This window comes from Schistocerca piceifrons, chromosome X, assembly GCF_021461385.2.
Source record: "Schistocerca piceifrons isolate TAMUIC-IGC-003096 chromosome X, iqSchPice1.1, whole genome shotgun sequence".
NCBI classification, from domain to species: Eukaryota; Metazoa; Arthropoda; class Insecta; order Orthoptera; family Acrididae; genus Schistocerca; species Schistocerca piceifrons.
In genome coordinates, this window is record NC_060149.1 from 607,808,744 (window position 1) to 607,832,606 (window position 23,863).

General features: G+C 43.8%; 1 protein-coding gene across 2 annotated transcripts in view; it reads left to right on the forward strand.

Moving 5' to 3' along the window:
* The first annotated feature begins 569 nt into the window (after positions 1-569).
* The window catches only part of LOC124723166, a 246,139-nt gene continuing 222,845 nt past the window's right edge, over positions 570-23,863 (forward strand). The window contains exon 1 of one of the 2 annotated variants that reach the window (XM_047248365.1): positions 570-687. The gene's annotated coding sequence lies outside the window, so the exon portion shown is untranslated. The remainder of the gene's footprint in view (positions 688-23,863) is intronic. The other variant, XM_047248366.1, reaches the window with a different exon arrangement.

Sequence of the window (23,863 nt, forward strand, 5' to 3'; positions counted from 1 at the left end):
GAAGACGTAGTGTTCCTTTCGCATTCAAGTTATTAACATGGACTAGCTTACTTACTAACCATCACTCATCATAACAAAAGTACTGACATCCGAGAACAGCTGCTGCTAACAGACGTTATTTCATAAGCGACTGGTCGTAGGAATCTGTAATTTCTATTCAATTAATATACGGTCACTGTGTCAACAATATCCATAACTGGTAAGTTTAACGAAAACTTTAAATCATAAGTTGGCCTGGGAAGAATTAGTTCGTGTTCAATACGAAATTCTTGTATAATAGCTGGAAAACACACTAAATAGGGCAGACGGAAAGCAAGGAAAAGACACGGAGAAACAAGGTAATGCGTCCAGTCCGGTTAGAGACACTTTCTTCAAACAACAAGGCCAGCAATCATAAGTGGGGACGTAAATGGTAGCTGGGAAACGGTCAGGAGTGCGTGCATGACGGTGGTCGAGTTAGCGGAGCAGGAAATGAGGGGTGCCGAGGCGGCAGATGCAGGCCAGACGGTAGGTCAGTGGGAGCCGTCTGACGGGTCCGCCTCTACGTGACCCTGGCCTCGGCTGCGCGCAGCCACGCTCGCTACAGTCGCCCGTCACACGCCGCAGCGTCCTAGTCGACGGCCTTCTCCTCACCAGCTATCCAGGTCTCAGCTGTTTGGAAGTCTCTGTTGCGCCGGTGTGCAGAGGGTGAGTTTGTGAAATACTATTTTGTTCTTATTTATGTATGTAATTATTTTTCCTTAGTTGGGCAGTCTATGGATCTTCTTTATTTCCTCTACCCATTCGTTGTGGTACCTATATCTCTAACATCTATCAGTTATAGATTTTTGGAACACGTATTATGTTCGAGTATAATGACTTTTCTGGAGACTAGAAATCTACTCTGTAGGAATCAACATGGCTTTCGAAAAAGACGGTCGTGTGAAACCCAGCTCGCGCTATTCGTCCACGAGACTCAGAGGCCCATAGACACGGGCTCCCAGGTAGATGCCGTGTTTCTTGACTTCCGCAAGGCGTTCGATACAGTTCCCCACAGTCGTTTAATGAACAAAGTAAGAGCATATGGACTATCAGACCAATTGTGTGATTGGATTGGAGAGTTCCTAGATAACAGAACGCAGCATGTCATTGTGAATGGAGAGAAGTCTTACGAAGTAAGAATGATTCCAGGTGTGCCGCAGGGGAGTGTCGTAGACCCGTTGTTATTCACAATATACATAAATGACCTTGTGGATGACATCGGAAGTTCACTGAGGCTTTTTGGAGGCGATGCTGTGGTATATCAAGAGGTTGTAACAATGGAAAATTGTACTGAAATGCAGGAGGATCTGCAGCGAATTTACGCATGGTGCAGGGAATGGCAACTGAATCTCAATGTAGACAAGTGTAATGTGCTGCGAATACATAGAAAGAAAGATCCCTTATCATTTAGCTACAATATAGCAGGTCAGCAACTGGAAGCAGTTAATTCCATAAATTATCTGGGAGTAAGCATTAGGAGTGATTTAAAATGGAATGATCATATAAAGTTGATCGTCGGTAAAGCAGATGCCAGACTGAGATTCATTGGAAGAATCCTAAGAAAATGCAATCCGAAAACAAAGGAAGTAGGCTGCAGTACGCTTGTTCGCCCAATGCTTGAATACTGCTCAGCAGTGTGGGATCCGTACCAGATAGGGTTGACAGAAGAGATAGAGAAGATCCAACGGAGAGCAGCGCGCTCCGTTACAGGATCATTTAATAATCGCGAAAGCGTTACGGAGATGATAGATAAACTCCAGTGGAAGACTCTGCAGGAGAGAACCTCAGTAGCTTGGTACGGGCTTTTGTTGAAGTTTCGAGAACATACCTTCACCGAGGAGTCAAGCAGTATATTGCTCCCTTCTACGTATATCTCGCGAAGAGACCATGAGGATAAAATGAGAGAGATTAGAGCCCACACAGAGGCATACCGACAATCCTTCTCTCCACGAACAATACGAGACTGGAATAGAAGGGAGAACCGATAGAGGTACTCAAGGTACCCTCCACCACACACCGTCACGTGGCTTGCGGAGTATGGATGTAGATGTAGATGTAGACGTGAAATATTCGAGTATTGGTCGAAGGAATTCGTCAGCTACCTCCATAGTGAGCAGATTAGACTTAATGAGGGTTCATCCAGTGAATCTCGGTCTGGCATCTGTCTTCCCTGCGATTGGTTTTATGTGATCGTTCCGCTATAAATCGCTTCGTGAGCATACTGCCAGGAATTTAATAGGTGTGACTGTTTCCAAGTTTCCAATGCTTTTTTGGCCATCGTGTAATGATACAATTATGGGTCTTTCCGTTTATCTACATTTACATCAACATCCATACATCACTCCTAATGCGTACTCCCTGATAATTTATGGAATTAACTGCTTCCAGTTGTTGACCTGCTATTTTGTAGCTAAATAATAAGGGATCTTTCTTTCTATGCATTCGCAGCACATTACACTTGTCTACATTGAGATTCAGTTGCCATTCCCTGCACCATGCGTCAATTCGCTGCAGATCCTCCTGCATTTCAGTACAACTTTCCATTGTTACAACCTCTCGATACACTACAGCATCATCTGCAAAAAGCCTCAGTGAACTTCCGATGTCATCCACAAGGTCACTTGTGTATATTGTGAATAGCAAAGGTCCTATGACACTCCCCTGCGGCACACCTGAAATCACTCTTACTTCGGAAGACTTATCTCCATTGAGAATGACATGCTGCGTTCTGTTATCTAGGAACTCTTCAATCCAATCACACAATTGGTCTGATAGTCCATATGCTCTTACTTTGTTCATGAAACGACTATAGGGAACTGTGTCGAACGCCTTGCGGAAGTCAAGAAACATGGCATCTACTTGTGAACCCGTGCCTATGGCCCTCTGAGTCTCGTGGACGACCGTCTGTTTCGAAACCTATGCTGATTCCTATAGAGTAGATTTCTAGTCTCCAGAAAAGTCATTATACTCGAACATAATGCGTGTTCCAAAATTCTACAACTGATCGACGTTAGAGATATAGGTCTTTAGTTCTGCACATCTGTTCGACGTCCCTTCCTGAAAACGGGGATGACTTGTGCCCTTTTCCAATCCTTTGGAACGCTACGCTCTTCTAGAGACCTACGGTACACCGCTGCTAGAAGGGAGCACGTTCCTTCGCGTACTCTGTGTAAAATCGAACTGGTATCCCATCAGGTCCAGCGGCCTTTCCTCTTTTGAGCGATTTTAATTGTTTCTCTATCCCTCTGTCGTCTATTTCGATATCTATCATTTTGTCATCTGTACGACAATCTAGAGAAAGAACTACAGTGCAGTCTCCCTCTGTGAAACAGCTTTGGAAAAAGACATTTAGTATTTCGGCCTTTAGTCTGTCATCCTCTGTTTCAGTACCATTTTGGTCACAGAGTGTCTGAACATTTTGTTTTTATCCACCTACCGCTTTGACATAAGACCAAAATTTCTTACGATTTTCTGCCAAGTCAGTACATAGAACTTTACTTTCGAATTCATTGAACGCCTCTCGCATAGCCCTCCTCACACTACATTTCGCTTCGCGTAATTTTTGTTTGTCTGCAAGGCTTTGGTTATGTTTATGTTTGCTGTGAAGTTCCCTTTGCTTCCGCAGCAGTTTTCTAACTCGGTTGTTGTACCACGGTGGCTCTTTTCCATCTCTTACGATCTTGCTTGGCACATACTCATCTAATGCATACTCTACGATGGTTTTGAACTTTGTCCACTGATCCTCAACACTATCTGTACTTGGGACAAAACTTTTGTGTTGAGCCGTCAGGTACTCTGTAATCTGCTTTTTGTCACTTTTGCTGAACAGAAAAATCTTCCTACTTTTTTAAATATTTCTGGTTACGGCTGAAATCATCGATGCCGTAACAGCTTTATGATCGCTGATTCCCTGTTCTGCGTTAACTGTTTCAAGTAGTTCGTGTCTGTTTGTCACCAGAAGGTCTAAGATGTTATCGCCACGAGTCGGTTCTCTGTTTAACTGCTCATTCTTTGTCCCTGCCACCCGTTATGAACATTTGAGTCTCCCAGTCTATATCCGGCAAATTAAAATCTCCACCCAGAACTATAACATGGTGGGGAAATCTACTTGAAATATTTTCCAAATTATCCTTCAGGTGCTCAGCCACAACAGCTGCTAAGCCAGGGGGCCTATAGAGACATCCAATTGCCATGTCTGAGCCTGCTTTAACCGTGACCTTCACCCAAATCATTTCACATTTCGGATCTCCATCAATTTCCTTCGATACTATTGCACTGTCCAGCCTGTCTCTGCGGTATACATTCCAATCTGAGTTTAGGATTTCATTACTGTTTACGTCTGGCTTCAGCCAACTTTCTGTCCCTAGTACTATATGGGCGTTGCAACACATTGTATTTGCTTATGCTGAGTGACAACTGCCAGCCTCTGCACCAAGCTCGATCCTCTGCAGGTCTTCCTGCATTTCGTTACATTTTTCTACCGTTGCGACTTCTCTGTATGGAACAGCTCCATCTACGAGCACACACGAAGCTTGGTAGTCGTGACGAACAGCTTCCAGAAGTCAAGGAACACGGCACCAACCTGGGCGACGGTATCTCGTCTTCTGGGTCCAACGGATGAATAGAGTGAGCTGGGCTTACACGGCCATTGTATGTGAAATTCATATTGATTCCTACAGAGGATAACTTGGCCTAGTATTGAAATTCTGTGAGCGCATTTTTGTAGAAGATTCGACCAATATGCTGATTCCTCCTTTGTATATCTCGCGAAAGGACATTGAATTGGAGAGACGCGGACTCATACTGTGGCTCGCTAACAATCCACCGTCCTGAGCACCAACCCCGACTGGAACAGGAAACTGATGAAGTAACAGTGGTACACAAAGTATCCTCCACTACACACCATAAGGTGATTTGCGGAATATAGAATGTAGAATAATAATGATTATAATAAACATATAGTGTAAGTACTTACCTCAATTTATTTATTTATTTTTATTTATCGTTTGGCGTAGACACTTGGATACGTATGGCGCATTTGACATTTAAATTACTCCAGATGAGGAGCTAAGAAACAAATACAAGTTTTATGTACATTAGTTATAAAATAGACGTAAAATATGCTGTAAAATGAACAGCACAATGTGTGACGAAATGGACTGTAGAATGCCTAGCAAAAATGGCCAATAAAGGGAACAATAAATTGTACATGAATATAACCAGTTGAATGGATATTAAAGCCAGCAATAAAAAGAATATTAAAATGAACAGTACGATAAGTAATGAAAAGAACAATGAAAGGAACTATAAGTCTTCACTAATGAAGCTGACTGGATTAAAAGACATAGGCGGCAGGCGTAGTCCTTATATATTAACGTCTAAGCTATCCAACCAAGAAACTGCAGCGTCCTTCTGTTCATATAGATCTGCTTTTGGTCCTGGGTACGCTACCACTTACGGTATGGTCAACTGCCTGTCGCAGAGCACCTTAGTCACACTGAGGGCTTATGGATTGGCTCCATTTGTACAGAAAGTCGTGGCAGACCACTTATGGATTTTCATGGCTTTCAAATACTTATGCTGATCGGTATCTCATTTCATAAATTTTAAAAATGTGGAAGGAGAGGAAGAGGTGTTGGCTATGCCCTAATAGTAGCAACCATTCCAGCACTCACTTTGGATAATTTAGGAAACCGCAAAACAATATGACTACATCAGATAAACTATTCTGGACTCTCTTTACAGGAACAGCTTTGGTTATTCCCAATCAGTGATAGAGACTAGAAATTGTAATCGCACAACCACATACACCTCATATATGAACTATACTCTCAACTATTATGTTCATTTTAGTGAATAACATGCCTGTAACACAATTAACCGGACTGAGATATTCCTGCAAATAATGTAAGTTTGAGAGGTCAAACACCTTACACTGTAGTGGAAGCCTGTTAAATACATATGCCACTTAGTACACCGCCAACTTTTTTCAGTTATAGCTAAGGATGTGCAAGTACCGCCAGTGGTTTTCAGCAATAGCTAAGGATGTGCTCACAACATAAAACTCGCTCCTCTACTTTGAGATAATTGGCTCAATGCATCTCTTCCGTTTAAAAGTTCAAGTTTTCAGCCACAAGTCTCGTAAACAAGAAAATGTACTACAATGTATGTCTGTGAATCAACACCCTGTGTTTTCTGGATGGCATGATTTTCAGATAAAGACATTCTTCCTGTCTCATCTGAGTTTTCAGAAAATCTTATCCCGTATGACATCAACAAATGAAAGTGGCAAAGTGTGCCCATAGGCTCTTGTGTAAGCACTAATGGACTAGTGGAACACAAATGCGTTTCCGATTAACTTTATGTCACAATTAGGCATTTCACTTGATATAACCTTGCTTTTGCTGTAAAATGCACTTGACCTTGCTGATGGTTCTTTTATTTTTTAGCTCACCCAGCAGCAATGTTAAACGCATTGCTTAGCAAAATCAAAGTTGTCTAGTTAAATGCCTAATTGTGACATACACTTCTTTGCAAACATGTACTGTGTACAGCCAGCGCTTATACACGATCCAATGGGCACACGAAAGGAATAGGAAGTATAAAAACCACTGGTCATGCCTAACACAAGTAGGTGAAATATGCATCAATGATAATACGAAGAAATATTGTTTGCAAAATACGGATAATATATATTCTTAAGTAGACGATAAACATGAAAGTATATTTGACAGCATATTTATCAACGAAATTATGCCTTCTTTATTCTCTAATAGCCTGCATTATGAAAGAAAAATAAACTTTTGCTCTCACAAGATTAGTTTTTGTTCAGTCTTCGATGGGGAAGTTGCCTTAACGTTGTTTCTTCTACAACCGTTATAGTGTACATCTATGTGTCTAAAGCTACTGCACGGCTGTGAAGTTCCCGCGCTGACTAAACAAAAGCACGAATGTCCTTTAGTCAATTTCAGTACTGGAGACATAACAAATTTCATTTCATAAATGTTGTAAGCATTCATACAATGTACATGTGGAAGTACCATTCCTCCGAAATTGTTCCACACAAGTACCAAGTTCGATGATGCTATGGTTTCGACGCTGGACTTGCATCCGGAAGCAGCGAGGTCCTAGTTATTGTACACTACTGGCCATTAAAATTGCTACACCAAGAAGAAATGCAGATGATACACGTGTATACATTGGACAAATATATTATACTAGAATAGACATGTGATTACATTTTCACGCAATTTGGGTGCATATATCCTGAGAAATCAGTACCCAGAACAACCAGCTCTGGCCGTAATAACGGCCTTGATACGCCTGGGCATTAAGTCAAACAGAGCTTGGATGGCGTGTACAGGTACAGCTGCCTATACAGCGTCAACATGATACCACAGTTCACCAAGAGTAGTGACTGGCGTATTTTGACGAGCCAGTTGCTCGGCCATCATTGACCAGACGTTTTTAATTGGTGAGAGATCTGGAGAATGTGCTGACCAGGGCAGCAGTCGAACATTTTCCGTATCCAGAAAGGCCCGTACAGGACCTGCAACACGCGGTCGTGCATTATCCTGCTGAAATGTAGGGTTTCGCAGGGATCGAATGAAGGGTAGAGCCACGGGTTGTAACACATCTGAAATGTAACGTCCACTGTTCAAAGTGCCGTCAATGCGAACAAGAGGTGACCGAGACGTGTAACCAATGGCACTCCATACCATCACGCAGGGTGATACGCCAGTATGGCGATGACGAACACACGCTTCCAATGTGCGTTCACCGCGATGTCGCCAAACACGGATGCGACCATCATGATGCTGTAAACAGAACCTGGATTATTCCGATAAAATAACGTTTTGCCATTCGTGCACCCAGGTTCGTCGTTGAGTACACCATCGCAGGCGCTCCTGTCTGTGATTCAGCGTCAAGGGTAACCGCAGCCATGGTCTCCGAGCTGATAGTCCATGCTGCTGCAAACATCGTCGATCTGTTCGTGCAGATGGCTGTTGTCTTGGAAACGTCCCCATCTGTTGACTCAGGGATCGAGACGTGGCTGCACGATCCGTTACAGCCATGCGGATAAGATGCCTGTCATCTCGACTGCTAGTAATAAGAGGCCGTTGGGATCCAGCACGGCGTTCCGTATTACCCTCCTGACCCCACCGATTCCATATTCTGCTATCAGTCACTGGATCTCGACCAACGCGAGTGGCAATGTCGCGATACAATAAACCGCAATCGCGATAGGCTACAATCCGACCTTTATCAAAGTCGGAAACGTGATGGTACGCATTTCTCCTCCTTACACGAGGCATCGCAACAACGTTTCACCAGGCAACGCCGGTCAACTGCTGTTTGTGTATGAGAAATCGGTTGGAAACTTTCCTCGTGTCAGCACGCTGTAGGTGTCGCCACAGGCGCCAACCTTGTGTGAATGCTCTGAAAAGCTAATCATTTGCATATCACAGCATCTTCTTCCTGTCGGTTAAATTTCGCGTCTGTAGCACGTCATCTTCGTGGTGTAGCAATTTTAATTGTCAGTGGTGTAATTCAGGTTTTCCGTTGCTTCCCGACATAAGACACTGCTGGTATTTTTCACTGTTCTTGTCCACCCACGATAGTGTTCTCGTTCCAGCAACTTCGATGTCGATCGAACATTAAACTCTAGAATTCATTTCTTCTGCAAATTTAGTTCGTGATCATTTTATTGGATTAGAGAGGACCAGAACATGTGTCTTGGTCAAGTGAGTCATGGGAACGGTCTTTTACTGTCATATTCGGCGGATCACATAAGATTATGACTCCTGGTTGTCAAGAAGGCATACTGCACAAGACGTTTTCTACAAACAGATGGTGTATTTTGTTCTGGTCACTCCCCATTTAAGGGACAATTGCTTAACTATAATTCAGTTTCTTAACTATAATTAACTTCCTTTCTTTTACATCATTAATTTGTTCCTGGCTAGAAGCATCGCCGATGAGTGGTTCAATTACACCTATCGAGTAGAGCATTTAGGTCGGTCGGGGCCCTTGGTGCAACAAAAACTAAAGGACCTCCACAAAGCGCATGGAAAATAAGAGGACATGTTAACCGTATTTTGAAATAAAAAAAGTTGCGTTATATTAATGTGCTATCTCCAATAAGGTCTAAACATGGTACCATAATTCCTTTTCCTTTTAAACGCCTGTCGCACTTTCTAGCAGTACCCTCTTGTTTACACCAATAGCTCCGACATTACCCGAACTTAAGTGTCTTGAGCAAAGGACATGTTATCCCGTAGTGTATCAAACCAGCCTTCCATTAGTTAATATAAATAATGATAGCATAGTAATAATTACAGAGTTTGAAGCGATTGCTGAACATAAAAGCACAAGGTTGTAAAATCAGTTAAATCCACTTTTTTCTTAAACTTGAATTCTGAACGTACATGTTTATTTTATGCGTAACAAAGAACTATTCCTATGCACACTTTATCCCCGCGCCGATATAATACAAAGTCAGATGAGGTTTCCAAAACTCGCCTAATCCTAAATCACTGTTTCCAAAACGATAATTATAGAATACTGTGTTATTGCAACTGTAACATTTGTCAAACAATACTTTTGAAAATAATGTTCACACAATGTTTTTGAGGTTCGGAGTTTGCTGTATATTTTTGGCGTTTTTGAAACTATAGTAACAGTCTAGCGGTAGCGAGCTGCCTCGGACATGGATGTTTGTGATGTCCTTAGGTTAGTTAGGTTTAAGTAGTTCTAAGTTCTAGGGGACTGGTGACCTCAGCAGTTGAGTCCCATAGTGCTCAGAGTCATTTGAACCATTTTTGGTAGCGAGCAGGCACTAGCAACAACTGTAAGAAGTTTCTGTTCAGCGTTTAGTTTATCCATTTTCTAACGTTCTCCTGTGAATAATAGCCGTCTGTCTGTAATGAGAAATATTTATTAATTTTGCCAAGGTGCTCGCGTGTTTTTCGAGCGTTAGTGTCGCATGAGCTGACTTCGTAGCGTAATACTCTAGTCCTTGGCGTGAGCAGCAGCAGCAGTAGCAGCAGTAATTAGTCTGCACAGAGAGCCTGGGCTAATCGTTTTATTGTATGTTTCTGCTTTGAATCTTTTTATTTATTGTTGTGTTGTGCTATTAAAGTCTAATCGTAGCGAATTATCTGTCTTTGCAGTGCTATGTCAAGCTGCCAAAACGCCTCACTACCGACTCAATTTGAACTAGCTGCAAAAAGTCAGCAGTCCTCCAGTTGTTGACACATGATTGATAACCAGCACCAGCAGTCAAATTGTATCGTGCGATTGCTTCGGTTAGGTGATTATCTTTCGTTGTACCGTTGAACGCAGATAAAGATGGATAGGGACAGTTTCTGTTGTGTCTCGATTAAGGGGGAACTGGCCACTCCCTGGAAACAGCTGGAACCTGCGTTGACCACGGTGGACAGGTCTGGGGCTGCTCCCCTGGACTGCGGAGGCATTGAGGCGCCCGAGACGAAACCCGTGGATCCTCTGATCCCCGCACAGGCACTTGGGATCACCGATTTCGCGGCGCCTTCCGATACTCCTGACTTGACTGGTTCATTCTCACCCAGCAGTGAATAGCAAAATGTTACGAGATCGCGAATCTCTGATGGAAAGCGAAAGTACTTACTGGCCGCACGGTTATCCCCTCACGTCTTAAAACAGATTTAAGGTCTGCCTATTGCTGATAGTAGATTTGAGCCAGCACAGGACGCCTTGTCTGTTGTGATTGCGGCCAGTCTTCTGGCAAGGTCTGCACAAGAGAATAAGTTGGGTGTGCCAGTCATCGAGACTTCCAAAGCTGGGAAAGTAAGGCAATTGAGTCTATCGGGAAAACCTCTTCGTTACGTCTGCCTGGAGCTCTCATTTGAGACATAGAGGGCGCTTTTCCAGTAACTATTAAGTGCGCTGCTTGCAGCCAACTGCAAATCTTGGCTCATGTCGGCACGAATGGTGCCTGCCATCTGGATTCAGAGGCCATAATCGTTTTCTAAAGACGGCTGACTGAACTTGTGAAGATACCTACCTCCGAAGGTGGGGTAGAAACTAATCTTGCGTTTCCCAGCTTTGTTCCTAGAACTGATCGCGGTTCTCTGTTTTGGAGCCGAGTGGAGCGATTAATCCAGTGGCTTGAACGTTTCTGTGACGATCTTGGATGAAGATGTCTGGACTTTCGCTGTCAGCTAAAGAATTTAGGACCTTCCGACCCCTTTAAAAAGTCTGGCTTGCACTACACACAGGAAGCGTTTAGTAGGTCAGCAAATAAAGTGTAAAGTGACGTTGGTATTCTAGGTTACGGAAACCTCAGTAATGGCTCGATAAAAATTACGTATTAATTTCGAAGGGCGTAGAATATCAGCCCCATTAGTAACTGACGGTAGCATTCGTTATTGCAGATCAGACAAAGAAATTGTTAATGTAGAAGGAGTTTCAAAAACAAAAACATCATCTCGATACAATTGGTGACCAACAAGAGAGCGAGCGAGGTAGCTGCGCTGGAGGGACTTCTACCGGCAATCAGGCGCGATACTAGAAGTCGGTCAAGGGGCGGAGTGGGGCTAACGGGGGAGGGGGGGGAGGGGTTTGGGGGAATGGAATATGGCTTAACAAAAGGAGAGTTGGGGTCCTCTGCCGACAAATCGGTAAAATTTGGTGTTGCTTAAAGTAGCTTTTGTTTTGGAGTTCAAGGTAGAAAATGTGTATTAATAAATAATAAGATGCCTATTTTAAGTTAGATGATATTTATTGGTTCAGGTAGTAAGCTATTTTTCGCTCTTATTCTTTTGTTAAAATGTGTTTGGAATACATTGCAACCTATATGCTACATAATAACTGAAAATATGATTGAATCTGTTGGAGTAATATATTCGCTGATTTCTGAAGTCATTCTATCCAGTGTAATATGATACTCGATGGTGGGGGGGGGGGGGGGGAATATAACCCCCATAGCCTCCCCCCTTGCTACCGCCCCTGCCGGCAATCACATGAACCACCAACTTATAACGCGCTAACCTAAGCTTTTTGTTTTGATGCAAAATTTATCCCAAAGTTCACGTACAATATACAGAATTATGAAACCGGATGAACCTTTTTCAAACGTCGTAGTATTAGTTGATTGCAGAAGCGCCCGTGAAATGGTCTCAGAACTAGCATGACATTTAAACGTAATAAAGCTCACATAAGACTAGAAGTAGAAAGTTAGGCGATACCAGAAAAGAATCCTAATGGAAGTTTAAATTGTGATAGGGATGCATATTGCAGAGGTGACGGTCGGTGATGGAGGCGTTTTCGTAGCCGTTAATATTGCAATAATACCTAGTGAGGTTAGTGCAGATTTCGGATGCAAAAAATTAGGTTTAGATAAGTGTTAAACGTGAATGAAACCTGATAATCGCGTATTTTTATAGCCCCCCTCCCCCTGCGTCATGAGCCACAGTGGCGGACGTCTCAGGGAAAACTTGGAGAAGGGCGTGACCTTCCTGCTAATGTTATTGTATTAAGGGAAACTTTCATCTTACCAGCTACAGACTGAGGACTCAAAGGTATTAGGGTGGTTTATAGGGACAGAGATTTGTGTGATATGCGTTATCCGAAAATTACCTTGAGTAGTTAAACTAAGTACTAACTCGTGAGGGTTCCGTCGTAGATCTCCTTGTTGTAATCACGCCAGAATTTTTCAATTCAAGTGTCGCCGAACAAGGGATCAGTGATTATGAGACTGTCATAGCATTGATGAACAACAGTTGTCAATAGAGACGTAGGAAGATATTTCTGATTAGTAAGTGAGATAAGAAACATACCGGGTGATCAAAAAGTCAGTATAAATTTGAAAACTGAATAATGTAGAACTGAATAATGTAGATAGAGAGGTACAAATTGACACACATGCTTGGATTGACATGGGGTTTTATTAGAACAAAAAATTCCAAAAGTTAAAAAAATGTCCGACAGATGGCGCTTCATCTGATCAGAATAGCAATAATTAGCATAACAAAGTAAGACAAGGCAAAGATGATGTTCTTTACAGGAAATGCTCAATATGTCCACCATCATTCCTCAACAATAGCTGTAGTCGAGGAATAATGTTGTGAACAGCGCTGTAAAGCATGTCCGGAGTTATGGTGAGTCATTGGCGTCGGATATTGTCTTTCAGCGTCCCTAGAGAGGTCGGTCGATCACGATACACTTGCGACTTCAGGTAACCCCAAAGCCAATAATCGCACGGACTGAGGTCTGGGGACCTGGGAGCCCAAGCATGACGAAAGTGGCGGCTGAGCACACGATCATCATCAAACGACGCGCGCAAGAGATCTTTCAGCAATATGGGGTGGAGCGCCATCCTGCATAGACATCGTACGTTCCAGCAGGTGTTTATCAGCCAGGCTGGGGATGATGCGATTCTGTAACATATCGGCGTACCTCTCACCCGTCACGGTAGCAGTTACGAAACCAGAATCACGAATTTCCTCGAAGAAAAAAGGCTCGATAACGATAGATATGGTAAATGCAACCCATACCGTGATTTTCTCGTCGTGCAATGGAGTTTCCACCACAGTTCTAGGATTTTCGGTAGCCCAAATTCTGCAGTTGTTGGCGTTGACAGACCCTCGGAGCGTGAAATGAGCGTCGTCGGTCCACAACACGTTACTCAACCAATCGTCATCTTCCGCCATCTTTTGAAGCGCCCACACCGCAAATGCCCTCCGCTTCACTAAATCGCCAGGTAACAGTTCATGATACCGATGGATTTTGTACGGATAGCATCGGAGGGTACGCCTCAGTGCCAACCAAACAGTAGTGTATGGAATGCCCATGCGACGTGCGACTGCACGAGCGCTGACTTCCCCGTGCATAGACGAACCCGCTACAGTCTCCATCTCTTCCTGAACCGTCTCAGCAGCATTACGCCTTGTGCTCGGTCGGCGACTACGGGGTCTATCGTCTAAACAACCCATGGCTTCGAACTTCGAAATCATTCTCGCCACAGCTGCATTTGTCAACGGACCTTTACCCATTCGAATCCCCTTCCTATGGCGATAGGATCGCAACGCTGAACTAGCACATTCCCCATTCTGATAATACAGCTTCACTAAAAGCGGCATTTCAAGTAACGTCAACATGCTACGACTGCTGGCGCATCTGATTCTCTCTCTCTCTTTTTTTTTTCTTTATTGTATTTCAATTCCCCATCGGGGCGGGCTGGCAGCAGCATATGCGCTGCTCTTCAGCCGAAAGACATAGAACAAACAATAGAAGACATTTAAAAATAACAAAGGAGAGAATATGGTGAACATAGATATAGAAAAAGGGGGAACATCATGGAAGGCGATAGACAAAAAACGGGGTGACTGTAAAAATTGAGATAAAAAACTGTTTAAAAGTAGCACACACAAAAAGCCACACACTGTGACAATTAAAAGAACAAAAGGCACAGTATGCCTGGAGCATAAAAGGTATCGACGGATGGCGTAGCACATAACAAACACTGATGGCAAACCTCAAGGCAGTACACAATTAAAATCACACCTCTTGACGCACAGGAGAAACAGCACTAAACACAACACTGATGTGGCACACTGACGATGATCAAAACAGAGGATCTGCCAGGCGCAAGGAGATCAGGGAGACTGGAAGAAGGGAGGGAGGGGAAGAGATGGGGAGAAGAGCGGGGGGCACGCTTAAGAGGGCCAGGTAGGGAGGGATGTGGGAAGGAAAGAGGCAAGTATGGGGTGCAGGGTCTCAGGGGGGGGGGGGGGGGGGAAAGGAGGAAAATCCGCTCTGGGAGAAGAAGGAAAGAGGAAAATGGGGGGCCCTGGGGAGGGGGGGGGGGGGAACAAGGCCAGGTTATAGTTGGAAGGAAGGGTAGATGTCATAGTGAAGTTCGTCATCCGGGAGGGGGAGGCATTGGAAATTGCCCTGATGAAGGAGATGGAGGGTGTGGAGGTGGAGAGAGGGAGGGATACAGCGATAGAGGCGCGGCAATAGGCGGGGGGTGGAGAGGAAGGAGGAAACCAGAGGGTGGGGGGGGGGGGGGATCAAGCCTGCGGACAATGTAAAGGATGCGGAGATGTTGGAGGAACAGGAGGAGGTCGGGGAAGGGGATCAGTTCATACAGGAGCCATGTGGGGGAAGGAAGGCGGATACGGAAGGCAAGGCGGAGCGCATGGCGTTCAAGGATTTGGAGGGCCTTGTAAAAGCGGGGGGGGGGGGGGGAGATCCAGGCAACGCTGGCATAGCAGAGGATAGGACGGATGAGGGATTTGTAGGTGTGGAGGATGGTAGAAGGATGCAATCCCCATGTCCGGCCAGACAGGAGTTTCAGAAGGCAGAGGCAGGAATGGGCTTTCTGCTGGACGGTCTGGGGATGAGGGGTCCAGGTGAGGTGTCGGTCGAGGGTGAGGCCAAGGTATTTCAGGGTGGGGGTGAGCTGGATGGGACGACCATAAAGGGTGAGGTAGAAATCATGGAGGCGAAAGGAGCGAGTGGTGTGGCCTATGATGATTGCCTGGGTTTTGGAGGGGTTGAGACGGAGGAACCACTGGTTACACCAAGTGGTGAACTGGTTAAGGTGGGTTTGGAGGGTACGTTGAGACTGTTGAAGGGTAGGATAGAGAGCCAGGAAGGCGGTGTCATCAGCATACTGGAGAAGGTGGACTGGTGGGGGTGACTTGGGCATATCAGCTGTATACAAGAGATAAAGGAGAGGGAAGAGGACAGAACCCTGGGGAACACCAGCCGTGGGATAAAAGATACGGGAGTTGGTGTTGTGAAGGGTGACATAGGAAGGACGGTGCGAGAGGAAGGAAGCGACCAGATGAACAAAATTGATAGGCAGGGCGTAGGTTTGGAGTTTAAAGAGGAGACCGGGATGCCATACACGGTCAGATTCTCTCTCTCATTACAGCTCCTTTTATACACGATTGTCATGGGCAGTCACTGACGTTTTGCTGTCCAGCGCCATCTGTCGGACATTTTGTGAACTTTGTTTTTTTTTTTGGTTCTAATAAAACCCCATGTCATTCCAAGCATGTGTGTCAATTTTTACCTCTCTTTCTACATTATTCCGTGGTTTATTAAGTTTTCAAATTTATACTGACTTTTTGATCACCTGGGGAATTACCTCAACAGTCGACATCAAACATTTTTCTCTGAGATTGAAACTATGGCCTACAAATTGATAGAAGTTAAGATCTGTCTATTGTACAGTGTGCCATAGACACGTATGTGCCGAGCTAAGTATTGGTCGGGAAGACTTCCTGTGGTTGGACAGCCGTGTTAGAAAATTACTTCGTAAGCAAAGAGATATTCACTACATACTGAACTGTAGCCAAAACGTCGCTGACAAAAAAACTGAAGTATGTAAAACGAGAGCAAGCAGAGCCATGCGTGAAGCGTTCAACAGGTTTGAAAATAAATCGGCTTCTACTGATATGACGAGAAATGCTAAGAAGTTTTCATCTTACGTTAAGTCGGTAAATGGGTCAAAACTAGCTACAAAGTTGCTCAGTTACCATACTGGCAACGAAATGGAGGATGACAGAGAAAAGGTCGAAATACTAAACTCCGTTTTCGAAAATGGTTTCACTGACGAAGATGGTACTGAGTTTCCTCCTTGCAGTGGTAACACGAACACCAAAAAGACAGATTTTGACAAGCATACCTATACGGTTCTCCACAGAGTATGCGAACGAAATTATTCCTCTTCTAGTGGTAGTCTGTCGTAGGTCTCTGGAATAACAAAGCATTCCAAGTGATTAGAAAAACGCGCAGGCCATTTCCGCTATAGAGAAGGATTGTCGAACAAATGCATACAACTATAATCCTATATCACTTACGTCAATTTATTGATGAATTTTGAAACAAATTTAATACTCACTCATTTTATCTTTCTGAAGACCGAAAACGCGCTCAAGAGGAATAAACATGGATTCTCTAAGCAACTTCTTCTGAAGCCTACATTCCTCTGTTCGTCCACGCAACAAGAAGGCAGCAGATACCGGCATCCAGGTTGACGCCGTGTTTCTTGACTTCCGGAAGGCATTGTATATAGTTCCGTACTGTGCCTAACGAACAAAATAAGAACGTACGAAAATCAGACCAGCTTCGCGATTGGATTGAAAAGTTCCTAGCAACTACAGCACAGTATGTTTGTCTTAATGGAGAGAAATTTTCAGACAGACAAGTGGCTTCGGGCGTACCCCAAAGGAGTGTTATGAAACCATCACTCTTCACAGTACACAGGGTAATCAGCTACCTTTTCACCTCAGATATTTTCGGTATAGTTTAAATTGTCGTAAATTGTCGTAATTCTGTTTTCATCAAGGTGAAATGTAGGACAGTTCTCCCACAGGACGTTTTTTCATATAGATCTGTAGTAACTTCTGCATTCGTAGCTATAAACGAGACCAATTCAACAGCATTTCACTCATCAAAATCCGATTACTAGTTTCGGACTGATTAAATTATTTAGAACTTAGGATTTATCTGTACTCAACATGAAACTCATTGTTGTCTCATGCAGAAGTACGTAACTGCGTATCCAAAATAAGAAAAATGTCATATCGTATAAGGAGGAAACATAGTGTTGGACCTCTGCGATGCTACTAATAAATTGCACGATAGACCTGTATCTTTCGTTTTGTCTGTGTCGTTCACGTATGTCGATTGCTGATTATTTTGAAAACTGAATACCTTCATAAACCTTTCTCATCTGAAAAAGTGTAGTTGATAGCGACATCTCTGTAATTAATATAGCTGTGAAAAAAGACTACACGTCATTTAGTGACAACTTTTACACAACTCATTTGTATGAAAACCGAATTACGTTATCTTAAACAGTTCCGAAAATAACTGAAGTGAGCGTCAGAGCTGAATCAGCTTGAATATAAATGAACTAATGAAACTAGTGAATAACACCAGAAGCTCCATAAGGCTATTGGTGAATGATGCTACGAGAAACAGTCACATCTACTGAACAGCGGGAGTGTGTGTACGGAGCGACATAAAATTAATAGTGCGAAAGACATGACAGACTGAGAGCCATTGGAAAAATCATCAGGAAGTTAAGTCAACGTGCGAAGAAGGTAGCTTATAATACCTTCGTTGGACCCGTATGTGAGTATTACTCCTCATCCTGGGACCTTACCAGGTGGTACTGACAGAGAATATCCTGTGAGCAGCAGCGGGTTTCGTCACGAGTTGGTTTAGTTAGCGCAGATGTGCCACGAAGATGTTCATCTAACTGCAGTGGTAGACGCTACAAGAGACGCATTGTACTTCGCTGTAGGATTTACTGTGAAAGTTCTGACAGCATATGGTTCTAGAAGGGTCAAACTATACATCAGTTCCTGCTACATACATCTCGCGCAAGCTCCATGGAAGCATTATTAGAGAGATTCGAGCTTGTACTCAACGTTACCGAACAGTTGAAACTTGCTGACAGATTAAAACTGTGTACCGAACCGAAACTCGAACTCGGGACCTTTCCCTTTCGCGGCCAAATGTATTTCTGTGAAGTTTGAAAGGTAGGAGAAGATTCACTGGAGGACGCAGAGCTGTCAATACTGGTCGTGAGTCGTGCATGGGGAACTCAGTCTGCACTTTCCCGCGAAAGGCAAAGGTCCAGAGTTCGAGTCTCAGTCCGGCACACATTGTATCTAACCTTACCTCAGGCCGTAGCAGTCTGCGTCATCCAGGATCAATTGTTTATGTTATTTACAGTGAGTGCCAAAATGAAACAATAGCGCCGGCCAGTGTGGCCGAGCGGTTGTAGGCGCTTCAGTCTGGAACCGCGCGACCGCTACGGTCGCAGGTTGGAATCCTGCCTCGGGCATGGATGTGTGTAATGTCCTTAGGTTAGTTAGGTTTAAGTAGTTCTAAGTTCTAGGGGACTGATGACCTCAGATGTTAAGTCCCATAGTGCTCAGAGCCATTTGGACTATTTTTTTGAAACAATAGCGTTTCCCAGTACTTTACTATACTAAAACTCCTTTCAAAGTGAAGTAATTTATATTCAGGATATATACTGGCTTTATAACGAATCTTTGTGTGTATTTAGATAAGGACACATATTCATTTTAATTTGATATCTTAAATGGATGTTTTATTGTAATTACATTTAAAGGGAGTCAGGAGATGGAGCGTGTGCATTCAGATGATACCTAGACAAGCCATCTAGATGCCACACTTCAATATTGTAACTAAAAAATTTAGAAAGAATGTCTCTGCGAGATAGTCATTTTTAAAACCTAAATGCTTAATGAAGCTGCTTAGAACACCAGGAGTCGTCCTTGTTCTATGCTGGTGTTTGTTGAGAGTGAAGTTAGTGCAATGTCTTAGCATCATAGGTAACAGTAAAATGTAATATGGTAAACCACTGATAATACAGAAGTTTATCAGTCACGGAATGAGGTAGAAAATGTTACTGGAACGTCCCAAAGTGTAATGTCACACGTGTAATTTCACGATTGTGGGCTATTTTTCGAACAACGTGAAGTATCTGAGCATCAACGAGGCCACTGACAACCAGCTGCAGCTCTTTGCAAGCAGCAGCACAATCCAATAAAACTGCTGAAAGCCCTGCAAACAGCAATTTGTCTCAGAATACCAATCTAAACAATTTATAATTCCCTTATTAAGGTGACCTCTATGTTCTTTAAGCTCATTGTTTCACAGGAAGCAGCATTAGCAGACGTGCTTGTCATTCAAAAGTATTTTATAATGTCTGGATGGTGCAAAATAATATTTGCACCAGACCGTTTATTATAAGGATCTAGTAAACAAAAAAGTAAACGAACATGTACACACACATACGCATACACACAGGAGAGGGCAGGGAGAGAGAGAGGAGAAAACCTGACCTGAAGCTACAGAATAAAAGAAACAGTAGAGGTCACTTTGTTGCGTGATCACACGACTGTCCACACGCTGCGTTTATATGGAAAGGCTGAATAACTGATTATTAATAATCTCGTCACAATGGTCCAGAAGATTACGAAAGATAAATTTCATATTTTTTTAACCTGATTCTAAGTAAAAAAATTATTCATGTTTCACTTCTTGTTTCGGTTGTTAATGTGAGCAACATCGTGGAAAAGTGAAACTGGTACCTCAGTCAACAGTTTTAATAAATTGAGGATAATTATGTTTTGTGAATGCTGAATAACCAGGTGCATGAGTAAAATATGTGGAGCGTAAGGGAGTCTTGCCTCGAATCCCGCCTAACGCCCAGCACTGATGGAAGAAAGACAGTGGAGAGGGAAGAAATGGAATCCCTAAAGTAACGCACGATTAGCGCATTGAGGAGATGTTGATAATCCTCCATTCTGAATAACTTTCTGTGGAAGACTGGTGATAGCATGTCATTAAATTCCTTCCATTGTCTTTCATAAGTACAGTATAGGGGTACACGTTCTGAAAGTTGCTAAGAGATGCTGAGTACAATAAAGTGGCATTGTGCAACTATTAAGAAGAAAGCCTTTGTTTGCCATTCCATTCTGATCGCATATTTCAACTAACGAGTCCAGGGACGGGGTTAGAGTGCTCTGGAATGACGTTTCACGCCGCTCGTAGTACATGTTGACAAACTGAGCCTGTTGTCTCTGCCGCCTCCGGAGGGGCCTATACGTTAGTCGAAAGTCATTATGAGCTGTCGTTCTGTGGCACTGGTCAGTAACAAGTCCGGTCCTCTGTAACTGCGCCACGCAGTTGCCTCGTTGCACCGCGACCACCAGCTCTCTCGTTTGCGGTTGTCTAACAGTACTACATCCTGCAGATGAAAACGCTTTAACGTGAACAGCTTCGTAATCATTTCGCAGAATACCAGGTGTAGAAGTATGAAACCGGAATTTCGTTGCAACAATTACACGTCTTTTGTTTGAAACTGATAAACAGTATTTTATTCAATATAATTTCCATTGCTAGTTATATATTTCAACCACCTCTCCGGCAGGCTATGAATGCCACGCCAAAAAAACAGTTCTTCTTTTGAAGCGAACCAGTCAGCGAGCCATTTTCGTACATTTCCATACGAATTAAGGCGTTGTTCATCGAGAGCGTGTCCCAGTGATGGAAATAGATACACGTCGGATGGAGCCAGGTCTGGAGAATAAGCCGCATGCCCTAGTATTTTGCAACTGAACGCCACGATCGTTTCCCTGACGCGTTTTGCTGTGTGTGATGGAGCGTTATCACGGAGCAATGTGACTTTGTGTTGCCCTTTTCCATATTCGGGTCGTTTTTCACGTAATGCTCGATTTAAATCCATCATTTGCTGTTGGTACCGATCAGTGTTAACGGTTTCACCAGGTTTTAGCAGCTCATAATAGGTGATTTGGTCTTGCAGTGGATATCGATGGTTTGCCTGGATTCACCCAAGATTTACGACGCTTAGGATTCTCAAAATATATCCATTTTTCATCACCTGTCACTATTCGATGGAGAAACGACTTTCTTTTGTATCTGGCGAGTAGTATTTAAGAAGTGGTCTTTCGATTTACTTACTATCTTTCATTCAGTTCATGCGGAACCCATTTTCCTACTTACTGCACCTTTCCCATAACCTTCAACCGAAGAGAAACGGCTTTCTGCGACACATTCAATTGTTCCGCGAGTTACTGTTGAGTTTCAGTATCAACTTCATCCAATACGGCCTGCAATTTGTTGTCTTCGAACTTTTTCAGTGGTCTCTCGCCCTCGTTTCTCACGTCAAAATCAGCAATTTTGAATTTTTTGAACCACTCGAAACACTCTGTTTTTTCCAGGAGCATGTTCGCCGAAAACTTCTACAAGCATTCGATACGATTCTGCAGCAGTTTTCTTCAAATAATAATAGAAAACCAATGCTGTCCGCAAATTGTAGTTCGTATGGAACTTGGGTTACTGTGTGTTAACATTCTTCGTCAGCCGTTACAGGAAGCAGATGGCGCTGCAGACGCTGTCTCACGGGCCCTACCTCAAACTGAGGGGTAAGGCAAGGAAAAATAGTAGCGTGAGACTCTTGATTTCAAGACTTTGCGTCCTGTGACCTGGGTTAAATCTCAAACCTATCCGCACTGTAGCCGGCCGAAGTGGCCGTGCGGTTCTAGGCGCTGCAGTCTGGAACCGCGAGACCGCTACGGTCGCAGGTTCGAATCCTGCCTCGGCCATGGATGTGTGTGCTGCCCTTAGGTTAGTTAGGTTTAACTAGTTCTAAGTTCTAGGGGACTAATGACCTTCAAGAAGTTGAGTCCCATAGTGCTCAGAGCCATTTGAACCATTTTTTTATCCGCACTGCGTATAGTATGAAATTCATGAACATGACATTATACACTACTATGTATTCATCGTAGTCACTTAAAGGCTTACACATGGTACATAACACTCCGCAAGGATGGAATAATGTGCACAGAATAAGAAAAAACTTTCTAGAACAGCTCCTCGGATCTCGCAGCCAACTAAAATACACATATTTACTTAACATTAAATGCAACTCTGGCACCTGATCTCATCTGTCTGCGAATCGTGTTAAATGAGTCATTTGTGCTTCCATTGTGTGTCTGATTAAGAGCAGAGAACCAGCCAAATGATGATTATAAGTAAGTACCTGGAAACCACACACGGACACCTAAGCGAGCTGTGTGTTGATTTAAATGACAGTGTGACTGTATAATTTTCGGCATGAACCTCTGATCTTTGTGAAGAATGGTATTGTTATAGAAGGATAGAGTGGGCATGCCTCCGAACTTCACGTTCTGTTTAGAGGTGTGGACGTCCAATGCCTTGTCATGTACTCGTTGTTTCACTATGCATCAAGCACTTTCCGTATTTACTCACGACGGTAGCACACGAACAGCCGGCCGGCTTCATCTATTCATATGTGTTCGTTCCCATACGCCTGACGATAGAATACAATGCTTGTGCAGGCACAAGTATTTTGGAGCATTAGGACCACAATGTTGAGTCCATGCTGTTGAACATGAGACTCTGCAACAGACAACCCCTACGCGCTTTCGTGCTAACCCAACGCGGCTGCACATTGCAGTGGGAACACGATCATCAAGACTGGACCATAGATCAATGGAAACGTATCGCCTGTTTGGGTACTTTGTTGATTGAGAGGGGGGGGGGGGGTGGATCAAACAGCGAGGACATCAATCCCACAATGCACGGTGGCAGAAACTAACCAACAGCACAGTCCAGTAGATGGGAAAGGAAAAAAGGCAAACGAAGTGGCAGACAACACATTGGGGCGGCAGGCAGAGTAAAGAACAGGAGGGGGCTGGGGCGAGAGCAGGGGGCCACGCCAGAGACGCTATGCGAGACTGGGCGACCGCCGTTGGCCCATCCCGATCCCCACACCATACTGTACCATACCATGATCGTGACACAGTGAGGACAACACCATGGGAAGAAATCGAGTGAGGTGGCGCAGTGGTTAGCACACTGGACTCGCATTCAAGAGTTCAAACCTGTGTCTGGCCATCCATCCAGATTTAGGTTTTCTGTGATTTCACTAAATCGCTCCAGGCAAATGCCAAGATGGTTCCTTTGAAAGGGTATAGCCGATTTTCTTCCCCATCCTTGACACAATCCGCGTTTGTGCTCCCTCTCTAATGATCTCGATGCCGATGGCACGTACAACCCAATCTTCCTTCCTTCTTTTCTTACCATCAAACAAAACACAAGAAAATGGAAAAAAGACACAAAAGACCAGACACAACGACGGGAAAAGGATGGGGAAACGTGAGCGATGTGGCGAAAAGGCCGAAGGCCTCTCAAACAGATGCAAACGCTAGATGAGGAACTCCAGTTCCAGAAGGAAATTCATGTACTTGAATCTGGGAGG